Below are 13,674 nucleotides of genomic sequence, written 5' to 3' on the forward strand. Positions count from 1 at the left end.
AAGTAAAAAAGAGGAAAAAATATTTCCGTGACCTGGAAGACTATAAAACTTCAAGGGTCTTTAAATGGGAGTTGAACTTAACTTCTGATACTCCATCGGATGTGGCTGCGACCAATCCCTCAGAAATGGAAGTAGCGGAAGAGAGATCTAGGCAGATCAGTTTTGTGGAACGGGCAGCAGGCCCTAGTAAGGATTCTGCGCCAGGGACTTCCCATAAAAGGGATTCAGAGCGGCTAGTCCCAAGCAACAACTCTAAGAAATTTAAACAGCTAAGGGAACAGCAACCCAACCACCAACCTAAAAGGAGGACTAAAAATGAAGGTAAAAGAAATAGGAATGAGAACGAAACCTATGAACACCCCAGGGGAGAACGGAGGAGGAGAGAGTCTGACCATGAGAGATATTATAGATGATCCAGGTCCAGATCTCCGAGAAGAGGCCCCCGTGAATATGCTGAATATTACCCTGGAACACCTCAGACTCCGAGGAATTTCTACCCACCTGTTGAAAATAGGTACGAGCCTCTCTATTATGATGAACAGGAGGATGAGGAAGAATGGGATAATGGATACTCAGAGCCACCACAAACTCCAATTAGTGCCAAACCACTGGGTTTTTTAGGCCAAGAAAAAAGACCAAGTAGAGAACTTTGGCATCTTTAATCTGAGTGGGGTTGATCTCACCAACTCAGAAAACAGACACTAGGGAAGGGATTGAAATATGCCCCCAAGAGATCATTAAATAAATTTGAGACGTTTTTGGATGTTCATATATACATCAGAAAGTTAAATATTAAACGTCATTTCTTGGATAAGGCTAATGAGAGGAACTATGTGTCCTACAATCAATCGGCATGTATCCCCACCCAATTGAGGAATGCCTCCCTTTTTAATCCCCCTGGGAAATCCAGCCATCACATTAAAGTGTTCAGAGATGTAATTCTCAATGAGCTGGAACAAAAGGATATGTCCATTAAACCGCAAAGAGATCTCTGGAAAGAAATAAAATCTTTATGTGAGAAGAAAGATTTAGTCATTCGCCCAGCCGACAAGGGAGGTAGCACGGTTTTATCAAAGAAAGAAGACTATATGGAGGAAATGGAGAACCTTTTGTCTGATAGGGAGACCTATGAAATCTTAAGGAAAGACCCCACCCGTGCTTACAAAAAACAGCTGGAGCGTATTATCTCAAGAGGCTACGAGGACGGTATCCTGAATAAAAAAGAGAGGGAACACTTAGTACCCCTTGCACCCCGGATTCCGACAATAATCGGATTTTTGTAAGATCTTACCGTAAAATCCTTTTCTCTTAAGCTCATTGACAGACGTAGTCTTCTTGATTCACAAGAACTGGGTTATGCTGCCCTCTACAGGAGTAGGACTAGGCAGAAAGAAAAAACGTTCTGGCTCCACCCTAGGGGCAGTCCCAGAGGGTATATCCTCTTCCTGTCTGCTACAGAGAATCAGTTCTGTACCAAAGCAGCAACAGAGAATTTAACCCAACCCAACTCAATGATAGAGGGGCGGGTACTACGTCTGTCAATGAGCTTAAGAGAAAAGGATTTTACGGTAAGATCTTACAAAAATCCGATTTTCTCTGTCGCTCATTGACAGACGTAGTCTTCTTGATTCACAAGAACTGGGACGTCCAGAAGCAGTGCCACAAATGAGGGGTGGGATTGACCGAAATCAAAATCCAAACTAGAAGGCCCAACCGGAGCCAACCAGAAGTATCAAAGGACTCATCGAGTAAACAGATGAGACCTACCCCACAAATCCTCGAGGTAGACCAACAGTCTCCTCAAACAGTGGCCTGCAGGAACCTTGCGGCCAGAAGAGGCATCTGACGATGCCATCACATAAACCTTATACAATATTGTAAAGGTATGAACCAACGACTAAACAGTCGCCTTGAAAACCTGAACCACTGACGCCTGATGGCGGAGGGTCCAGGAAACTCTAAGCGCCCGAGTAGAATGCGCCTTAACAGGGAACGGGGGATCCCGACCCTTAGATAAAATAAGCCTATACCACCGTCTGTCTGATCCATCTAAAGATGGTCGCAGCAGAACAGGCAACCCCTTCTTAGGGCCATCCGTGATCACAAACTGTGAATCAGTCTTACAAATTGAATCCGTAGTATTCAAATATATCCTGATCGCCCGAACTACATCCAAGGAATGCCATGCAAATTCTCGAGGATGATTGGGCTAAGGACATAGGAAGGACAATACACTGTCCTCATTCAATGAAACTTTGAAACCACCTTAGGAAGGAAGGATGGATTCGGATGAAGAACAACCTTATCCCTATGAACCACCAGATCTGGGGAACAACAGGATAATGCAGCCAGTTCTGACACCCTGCGTGCAGAAGTGATAGCCACCAAGAAGACCACCTTCTGGGATAAAGTAAGCAAGGGAATCTCCCTGATATTTTCAAAGGGAGGTGTCTGAAGAACCGACAGCACCAAATTAAGATCCCAGGATGGTAACGGCGCGTGCACTGGCGGAGCCAGGTGTCGCACCCCCTGGATGAAATTCCGCACCAAGGAATGAGTAGACAAAGGCTTCTGAAAGAAGATAGCAAATGCTGAAACCAGACCCTTGATAACACTCAAGGCCAGCTTCTGCTCAACTCCCTGTTGCAGAAAAGCCAATATTCGGGCTACCGAATAAAGATGTAGATGGAACCCAAGGGATTCACACCACACAATATAAGACTTCCATGTACGATAATAATCTTTCTGGAAGTCGCTTTCCTTGTTTTAACTAGAGTAGGAATAACTGAAGCTGACAATCCCTTGTCCTTCAGCACCTGGGTCTCAATAACCAGGCCGTTTAAAACCAGCGATCGTAAAGCAGGATGGAAGATCGGTCCCTGAGACAGTAGATCCTCCCTGAGAGGAAGTCTCCACGGGACGTCCGCCACCAGTCTGACCAAGTCGGCGTATCAAGCTCGACGAGGCCAGTCCGGAGCTGCCAGGATTACTGGAATTCCTTCCTCCTCTATCCTGCGAAGAAGTCTTGGCAGTAACCCAAGAGGAGGGAAGGCATACATTAGCTGGTATTGCCCCCACGGGGTGACCAGTGCGTCTGCGGTCTCTGCTAGAGGATCGCGGGAGCGAGCCACGAATCTCTGTACTTTTCTGTTGAATCGTGATGCCAACAGATCCACATCCGGGGTGCCCCAACGTAGGCACAACTGGTGGAAAACTTCTGGATGGAGGGACCATTCCCCCTGATCCAGAGTCTGACGGCTGAGATAATCTGCCTGCCAATTTTCCACCCCCGGAATGAACACCGCAGAGATAGCTGGAACAAATCGTTCCGCCCAGCGAAGAATGCAAGCCACTTCTTTGGCCGCTCGGACACTCTTGGTGCCCCCCTGGTGATTGACATAAGCCACGGCCGTGGCGTTGTCCAACTGGATCCGAACCGGGCTGCCCTGGAGCTGCTCGGTCCAGTGAATCAGACAAAGTATGATCGCTCTCAGTTCCAATACATTTATCGGTAACCTGGATTCTTCCGGGGACCAAAGTCCCTGAACGGATAACTGACCGAGAATTCCTCCCCATCCGGATAGGCTGGCATCCGTGGTCACTATCGTCCAATTTATTGGCAGAAATGACTTTCCCTGGCTGAGCATCGGAGACCGAAGCCACCAGACCAGAGACTCTCTGGTCTGTTTGCTCAATTGGATCCGATAGTCCAGGGACTCCAGATTCCGATTCCATCTGAGAAGAATCTCTTGCTGAAGAATTCGGGTATGGGACTGGGCAAATGGGACTGGTTCGAAGGAAGCCACCATCAACCCCAGAACCCTCATGCAAGTCCGAAGGGAAGACCAGCTGTTGGATAGTAACAACTGGACTGCTGATTGAATCTTTCGGAGTTTCCCTACCGGAAGGAAAACTCTTGTCCTGACTGTGTCTAGAATTAGACCCAGATATTCGAGCCTCTGGGTGGGAACCAGAAATGACTTTTGCTGGTTCACCAGCCACCCGAATTCCTGTAAAGAAATTATGGTAATTTCTATGTTTTGTAGCAGGGTCTGAGGAGACTCTGCATGAAGCAGGAGATCGTCTAGGTAACCTAGAATCGATATGCCTCTTTGGCGCAGTAGTGCCAACATTGGGGCCAACACCTTAGTGAAGACCCGAGGAGCCGTGGCGAAACCGAAAGGTAACGCCACAAACTGATAGTGGTTCTCTTCTACGGAAAAGCGTAGAAACCGCTGATATCCTGCGAAAAATGGGAATGTGAAGATAGGCGTCCTTGATGTCTATGGACGCTAGGACATCCCCTGGATGCAGGAAGGCTGCTACTGTGCGAATGGATTCCATCTTGAATTTCCTTATGTCGAGAAAGGAATTGAGTGCCCTTAAGTCCAGAATTGGACGCACTTTGCCCTCTTTCCTGGGTATTGTAAATAGGTTTGAATAAAACTCTTGAAAACGTTCTGTCCAAGGAACGTGGACTACCACTCCTTGTTGTAGTAAATCCGTGACTGCTCTCCGCAGATCTTCTAAACGATCCGGGGATAGTCGGATATTGGAAGGGAAGAATCGCGCCGGTGGGAGAGATCGAAACTCGATCTTGTACCCTGACCTTATGACTTCGCAAACCCACTTGTCCGGGATTCTGGAAAGCCATGGATCCGGGAACCGGCGAAGACGTCCCCCCACCCCAATTATGGGTGGGGGCGCACCTTCAGGCTTTGGACGATTTATCTTCAGGTCTGGAGGGGGCGGGATTTGCTTGCCCGACCAACGTCCCCTGAAGCCTCCTGAAGGAGCGTTGGAGGACTTAATTTTTTCACCCGCGGGAAGAAAATTTTTTTGTGAGCAGAGAAAGAAGGCCCTCGTCTTTGACGAGTTCCTTTACCCTTAACATCTTGCGGTAAAAAGGTGCTCTTTCCACCCGTGAGATCCTTAATGATCTCATCTAAGTTGGCTCCAAAAAGACGCTCTCCTAAAAAGGGGATATTAGCCAATGCTTTTTTGGAACCTTGGTCGGCTAACCAACCTTTTAGCCACAGTGTACGCCTGAGAACCACTGCTGAAACTGATGCTCGCGCCAATAATGGAGTGGCGTCTAACGCCGCATCACACACAAACTGTAACCCCTGTATCATTTGTTCCAACAAATCTGATACCGCCTGAGGGACCTCTTCTAAGTCCCGGCGTAACCACTTGGTCCATTCAGTTACAGTCTGCGAAACCAGACCAATAGCAATTATTGGTCTGAAAGCTGATCCAATCAAGGAAAACAAGGTGCGAGACATAGCTTCTATCTTGCGATCCACTGGATCTTTAAAAGACGGAGCGTCTTCTAAAGGAATAACCGTGGCTTTATTCAATCTAGCAATTGGTGAATCCACCACAGGTGGTTCTGTCCATTTCTTAATGAGGGTTTCCTCAACGGATAACGCCAGTTAATGCGTTTAGAAATAGCAGAGGTGCATTTTGGCAGACTCCATTCCTCTTTGATTGGATTGCCAAAAACATTTGGGCAATGGAAAAACCTTCGCCATTTTCATGCGTTTTTTAGTCCCAAAAGGGATTTCAGTTTCAGCTATTTCCGACGGAATACCCTGTAATCTTAAGGTTTCTTGAACAGATACAATGAGTGCGTTTACCAACGCTTCCTCTCGGGCTATGGCTGATGCCGAAACATCCTCCTCACTGTCTGAAGAGACAGTACCCGAGACACCAATCCCAGATGAAGTACCTGCAACTGCAGAAATAGGCTCAGAGTCTGAATCCGAAGTTTCAGATAATAAGGGGTTAGGCGGGGGTCGCTTTCTTGCGCCCTGTCAATGACAAGCCACTTCCACCCGGGACACAAAAGTTTCCATAATAGCTGACAATGATTCAACCATCAGTGGGGTGCTGGAGGATCCTTCAGACACCTCGAGGGGATCCGGTGGAGATACATGAGTGGCAGGGTCCATGTTAATTCAGGACACCTCTGCCAGAAAAAACAAAAAACTTTCTCTTTTTCTTTTTCTTTTTTTTTTTAAATAAAAAAATACCTCTTTTTTTTTTTTTTTTTATGTGTCTCCCCCTAGCGCAATAGCGCCCCTCAGAGTACCTGCTTCTCGATCCCCACAGAGAGAGACCCCCAAGGCTCACCACCCGATGCAGAGAAGTTTCCAACCAACTGCAGTCAGCGTCTGTCTTTTACAGACTGGAAAGAGCTGTGTTCGTTTTCCCGGGTAGAAGGACGTGGCTCCGCCCCCTGTGTACGCCTTCCGGCGTTCCCAGCTCTCCACGAGGTAGCTGGGCTCATCAAACATGGCCGCCCCCATACAGGAGACAATAGACTCCAAAAACATGGCGGCCGGCGTGACCTGAGGACATACATGCACCTGGTCTACGGCAAAATGGCGGCGGACCGCCGAAATCGTTTTTCCCAGCAAATCCACCTGCATCTCTGCTAAGTGGCGGTTTATCGATCTGCAGGAGGTACACTACAATTAAGGTAGGATTATACCTCCTATGTCTGCTGTAATACTACAGTCTGCTGGGTAGAGTGTTAGCTCTCAAACCAAGTCCACTTCCCACCAAACACATACTGTATTTACAAGGGGGACTTTTAGTGTCAGATATATACTGACCATGTATGGAGGGGCCCATAATTCATACTGCCTCATAACGAGGAAAAAAGGGAACGTTTACTCACCATACCGAACCGACAGGCACCCTCTCTTCACAATACCCTCTCCACCGGGGTGGGGGGTTGTGGACCACTCCGGACGCCTCGACTCTGTGGTTCCTGGCGTCCAAGCGAGACTTTTAACTCGCAAGGTCAGTCCCTCCAATGGGACTCCATCGCGGCCGACCCAGCGCGGAGCTCTGGTCTGCACGCGCTCGTAGGCAGAAACCGGGGTGACCACTGGATCTCAACATCCAGCCCGTCGCCCGGCCCCGCATACTTACTTGAATGTGTCGCGGCCGACCAAGCGCAATGCAATGGTCTGCGCGCGCTCGTAGGCCGGCTGGGGTGACCACTAGTGTTGCCCAGTCCGGCGTTTTTGCTTGAAGATCTCACAGGAAAAAAACACTGGAGAAAACTACCTAAAAAATATTTTTTCTAAAGAAAAAATCTTGCCAGGACCAAAAAGATCCCAGCAAGGAACTTAGGTCCTTACTCCTGACTAGACAGAAAAAAACTGATTTTCTGTAGCAGACAGGAAGAGGATATACCCTCTGGGACTGCCCCTAGGGTGGAGCCAGAACGTTTTTTCTTTCTGCCTAGTCCTACTCCTGTAGAGGGCAGCATAACCCAGTTCTTGTGAATCAAGAAGACTACGTCTGTCAATGAGCGACAGAGAAATATTATCTACCGAAAGTGCATAAGAGCCTGGTCAAACCACCTGGGAGACCTATAGTCAGTGGCATAGACTCCGTCACATCACGAATAGGGAAGTATGTGGACCATTTCCTTCAGCCACTGGTCCAGGAAACACCGGCTTTTCTGAAGGATACCACGCAATGCATTAATGAAATCACTGAACTTCGGGTACCAGGTGACGTGTTAATAGTCACAGCTGACGTGACCTCGCTGTATACAGTGATCCCACATGAGTTAGGTTACGAAGCAGTTAGCACTTTCCTTGACCAGGACTACAGGATTCCGTTTATCCAGAAGAAGTTCATTTTAGAACTCCTTCAATTTGGTATGGAACACAACTATTTCTACCATAACCAGCAATTTTATCTACAGAGGACTGGCCTGGCTATGGGGGCTAAATTTGCCCCCAGCCTCGCCAACCTGTTTATGGCACTTTAGGAAAACAGGAATTATATTTGCAGAAAAAACCCAGGAGTTGGTAATATGGCGGGGTTATATTGATGACGCCCTGATCATCTGGAAAGGAGAGGAGGAGAGTCTGCACCAATTTATGTTCAAATTGAATTGCAACAATTGGGGGATACGGTTCTCCTACCAATGGAGCAAAACCTCAATCAATTACCTAGATCTGGTTATTTGGAGGAAAGGGCAAGGATTCATCACCAGCTCCTACCAAAAACCAACCGATCAAAATGGTTTTATTTCGACCGATAGTTGCCACCATCCAATGTGGCTAAAATCTGTCCCTAAGGGGCAATTTAGGAGGATTAGGCGCAACTGCACGGATGATGAGGACTTTAAAACGCAAGCCCAATCTTTAAAAAATAGTTTTATGGAAAAAGGATATGATCAGAAAGAGCTGAATGAAGAGATACAAGAGGTCGCAACTCTTAAACAAGCAGAACTATCCATTCCAAGAAAAAAAAAAAGGAGAACAGAGAGAGGTGGCGGGGAAATTTGAATTCGCTTTCACCACCCAGTTTTGTCTTCAGCAAACTGTTTGGGGGCTTTCTTGTGCATCATCTTTAGAAGAGGCTTCCTTCTGGGACGACAGCCATGGAGACCAATTTGATGCAGTGTGCAGGGTATGGTCTGAGCACTGACAGGCTGACCCCCCACTCCTTCAACCTCTGCAGCAATGCTGGCAGCACTCATACGTCTATTTCCCAAAGACAACCTCTGGATATGACGCTGAGCACGTGCACTCCACTTCTTTGATCGACCATGGTGAGGCCTGTTCTGGGTGGAACCTGTCCAGTTAAACCCCTGTATGGTTTTGACCACCGTGCTGCAGCTCAGTTTCAGGGACTTGGCAATCTTCTTATAGCCTAGGCCATCTTTATGTAGAGCAACAATTCTTTTTTTCAGATCCTCAGAGAGTTCTTTGCCATGAGGTGCCATGTTGAACTTCCAGGGACCAGTATGAGAGAGTGAGAGCGATAACCCCAAATTTAACACACCTGCTCGCCATTCACACCTGAGACCTTGTAACACTAATGAGTCACATGACACTGGGGAGGGAAAAATTCTCACTTAGGGGTGTACTCACTTTTGTTGCCAGCGGTTTAGACATTAATGGCTGTGTGTTGAGTTTTTTGAGGGGAGAGCAAATTTACACTGTTATACAAGCTGTACACTCACTACTTTACATTGTAGCAAAGTGTAATTTCGTCAGTGTTGTCACATGAAAAGATATAAAAAAATATTTACAAAAATGTGAGGGGTGTACTCACTTTTGTGAGATACTGTATAATATAGAAAAACTATTAATTAATAAAAATATTAATATTCCAAACCAATATTAAAAATACTTTAATTATTACTAATAAAGCAGTTCAAGTCTATGACAATATTTAACCACTTTGGTTCCAGAGTGTCCAACTCATATAGGCATCATGTTTCTTTTTTCTTATCTGTACCTCACCAATGCCCAATTGTCCAATCTATTCCATAGGAAAACTCATTTCCTCCGGTCTGTATCATGATATTCTGTAAAGTGTCTTGAAACACTTTGTTTAGCATATCTTTTCCTTATATTATTAATATGTTCCCCAATACGCAATAATCAATTTCCTCATTGTCCTCCCTACATACTGGAGTCCACATGGGAATCACAGAAAAATTTTGTTTAATCTCATATTCTCTATTTTTAAGATTAGACCACAATGTGTAATTTTTCTCCTGCCTCTACTCACGTTGCAGGGTATGCATACCTTTTATTTTAAAAAACCCTTTTGTATCTAAGAATGTTACCTTCTTGGAGGGGGATTTATTACATTTTTAAGTATTCTGTTCCTGATAGCATTAATTTTTCGATAAAACTTTTTAGCTTTTTTGGGAAGATTTTCGTTAGGACTTTATCTTTTTAATAATTGATTTTAATAATAATTGACCAATGCTTAATAAATGTTGTTCTCCATTCTTCTTCCATATCTGTTAAACTCTATAAATACTCTTATAATTAATAACAAAGCAGTTCAAGTCTATATCAATATTTAACCCTTTCAGTTCCAGGGTGTCTAACCCATATTTTCACCATATTTCTTTTTGTGATACTTCTTTTTTCTTGTCCATACCTCACCAATATCCAATTGCCCGATCTTTTCCATATATAATCATATTTCTTTGGGGCTTTATCATGATATTCTTCAAAGTTTCTGGAAACACTATGTTTAGCATACCTTTTCCTTATATTATTATGTTTCCCAGTATGGGTACTCCTTTTTCTTTGGGCATTCCAGTACGTAGGTAACATGTTTTGTCACAGGAAATTAATGGTTTTATCTCATGATTAGACCGAAAATAATCTTATGATTTTTTTTTATGATTAGACCGAAAATAGGTAATTTTACTACTTCTGTCTTTACTCTCCTTGCAGGTTATGCACCTTTTACGCATAAAGAACCCTTTTGTATCTAAGAATGTTACCTTCTTTGTGGGGAGATTTATTGCAGACATGCTGGTAGGTAAATTGGCTCCTGTCTAAATTTGACATAGTATGTGTATGTAATATAATGTGAGTTAGTGATACTAGATTGTAAGCTCTTTGAGGGCAGGTACTGATGTGAATGTAAAATAAATACGTGTAAAGCGCTGTGCAAATTAACAGACATGGGAGTAAGTCACACATGTGCAAGTCACACACAAGTCTCAAGCAAGTCCCAAGTTACTGTGGTCGAAAAGCAAGCAAGTCAAGTCGAGTCCCTGCTAGAAGTCAAGTCATTTATTTTGGTCAAGTCACAAATCAAGTCAAAATACTGATCTACCCCAATTTCCACCTTTAAATCAGTTAAAAGTCAGTGGTCAGGAAAGGTTTTGTTTTATTTTCAACATTAAAGCATATTAAAGAAACACTTTGAATGCCCAAACAGCTCAAAATCCTTCGTCCGGACATGTTTCAACACTACAGTCACTAAAAACATGTTAAGTATTTCCATTGTTAAACAGCCAGTGTCCTAAAATCAGAACACACTGAGGAGTTTTAGGTAAGTGGTGTCAGAAACATAACTGGCACATTCATTTTGCTCTAACACATCTTGAGAAAATGCAAATATTTAATAACTTAAAAAAGTAAAGTCATTTCGAGTCATATGTCTCAAGTCAAAGTCAAGTCTCAAGTCATGAATACCAAGTCAAAGTCAAGTCGAGTATTTTATTAATTTGAGTCAAGCAAGTCTCAAGTCCTCAAACTGGTGACTTAAGTCTGACTTAAGTCAAGTCATGTGACTCGAGTCCCCCACCTCTGCAAATTAACAGCGCTATATAAGTACCTGTCTTAGGGAATGGTGTACTCGAGCATGGGCGTCCGCAGGTAGGGGCAAGGGGGAGCAAATGCTGTTTTAATAATCCTGTGTGCCTGTGTGTCTGTGTATGTTTTAAAAATAAATAAGCCATTCTTTACCAGTTTTCATAGGGCCAAGCACCGCTTACGTGACCCATCATCTCTCTCCTCTCCCCATTTAAAAGCTGCGTGCAAGGGGGGGGGGGGCGAGGATTCGTCACTGATGTCAGTCAAGAGGGGAGGAGAAGGGGAGTGGGAGAGGAGGAGAGAGGCGGTGGGTTATGGGAGCGGCGAGTGGCACTCTGAAAACTTGTAAAGAATGGCTTAGCTTTATAAAACACAGACACAGGGGCACACAAAGGATTATTAATCAGACTGTAGAATGGATATGAAACTTTAAATGAAACTACAGCAGCAGGAGGGGGGGGGGGGGGGGTGAGTGGGCACTGACACAGGAGCAGACAGGCAGGGAGGGAGGGGGGAGAGAGGAAAGAGGAGGACAGGAGGGCTGCGGATGACGGAGGCACATAAACTGACCACCATGTCAGAGCTCAGCAGCCATGGTATGCCGTGGTCAGTTTACAGAGGGGAGAACATAGCCAGGCCGGATCAGTCAGGTATTTTAGGTAATAGAAGGGGTCAAATTACACAGCAAAGCACTGTGCTGTACACAATGCTGTATAACAGGATCCTTTTTTTTTTTTTAGGTTAACAAATGCTTTAAAAATAAATGCTGCAGCTTTTAAAAATAAAACCTAAAAATAAGTAGAATGATTAAGCCCCTCCCCTTCATGACATTGTTGAAAAGGGGCAGAGCCTGGGTGACCTTATAATGATGCGCCCCCCTGAAAAATGTTCTGTGGACACCCATGTCCTCGAGTAATAAATAAATACAGCAAAATAAAAAAGACAGCACAAACCTATAGTATATTGAGACACTCTAGGAGCTTGATAGGCATGCATTTAAGCACATGTATAAAAGCTGTTTGGCTGACACAATCTGTACACAGTTATGGCCCACTCTACAGTCTCACATTCATGCACATTTTAAAGCAAAATAGTTTTTTTTTTCTATAGAGTTGAAAAATATTGTATATTTTATAATGAAAAAAATTATTTAAATACTCATATAGGAGAAAAATTAGCAAAATTTCAAAAATTAGCAAAGCTTGTGCCACTAGTTCATTCATAAAGACACATACACAAACATATGAGAAATAAAATATTTTGCATTCAGTTTTTAGTGCCGGTTCACACTTATGCGCTTGTACTGCGAATGCTATGCGTTCTAAATAGTCTCCAATCGCATGCATTTACAAAATTCATTGAATTCGTGACACTCGTTCACATCTATGCGTTGCGATCCAGATGCGAATGTGATGCGATGATAAAAAGGGTCTTGTGCGAGTTTACAGAGTTGCGTTGCGAATTTAGTCTCCATAGACATCAATGTAAATCGGTCTGGACTCGCATTATCAGTTCAGATATGTGCGAATTCTTATGTGCGAATTTTTATTTTTTGTTTGATTTTCCCCTCAGCTCCACCCCTCCTGAGCTTAATTAACATAATCAACGCAATAAAATTTTCATTACAATCGCGCTGGTACTATTGAAAAACACAAGGGAAACTCGCACTGCAAATTCGCATTGCAAGCGCAAGCGCATAAGTGTGAACCGGCACTTAAAGGTAAAAATTCTATCACAAAAAAAAACATTTTAAATGCATAACCACCAATACCTGCTGTGTGAACCTATCTTAAATAAACAACAGGGAACAAAGAAGCCGAAGTTTGGATCATTTTCTTCTTTGTAAGTGTTTAGTAGACTGAAGCATGCTTCTTGTACCAGGGTTTGCTGCTGGAGCGGCTAGTTTATATTATATGTATTGTTATTACTGAAATATGGAGCACCATGCTAAACAATTGTACGTCTAAAATAATATTTCCTGCTATAATACAACTGAGATTTATTAATAAAAAAAAAAGATTGAAATTATTTAAAATACTGACAATAAGTAGAACAATTTAGTAAAGAAATACCCAGCAGTGAGAAAAGAATAGTATAAACTGTTTAAAAAGAGGCAACTTGAATACGTTTTAATAGGTCTGCAGTGTTATGGAATTAAATAAAAACTTGTTAACTGGTTATTTTATTAGCACATAAATACTAGGAAAATAAATCAGTTGGATTTGTTTGCTAGTTAAAACGTAATTTTTTTTTTCTGGGTGTAAAAATGGAACCATGTAGAAGAGAGCAATCTACTATTATTTGTAAGTCTATTAAAATATCCTTCTAGTTAGATTGTAACACACTTTTTTGTTACTTGATATAATTGTAGGTTATTTTTGAATTACTGTTTGCAAGCCAAAAATTAAAGAACAGCTTACACAATGAAAACTGAGAAGCTCATTCTCTTTCAGGATGGACCTTGCCCACTTGACTATTGTGTGGTCTCAGTTCCTGAAGACCTGAATGTGTACCAAGTATACAGTCACTATTCAATGTAAAGAAATGCAACATAACTTCTTATATTATA

Source organism: Pelophylax lessonae, assembly GCF_965119305.1.
Source record: "Pelophylax lessonae genome assembly, chromosome: 3".
In the NCBI taxonomy this organism is placed as follows: domain Eukaryota; kingdom Metazoa; phylum Chordata; class Amphibia; order Anura; family Ranidae; genus Pelophylax; species Pelophylax lessonae.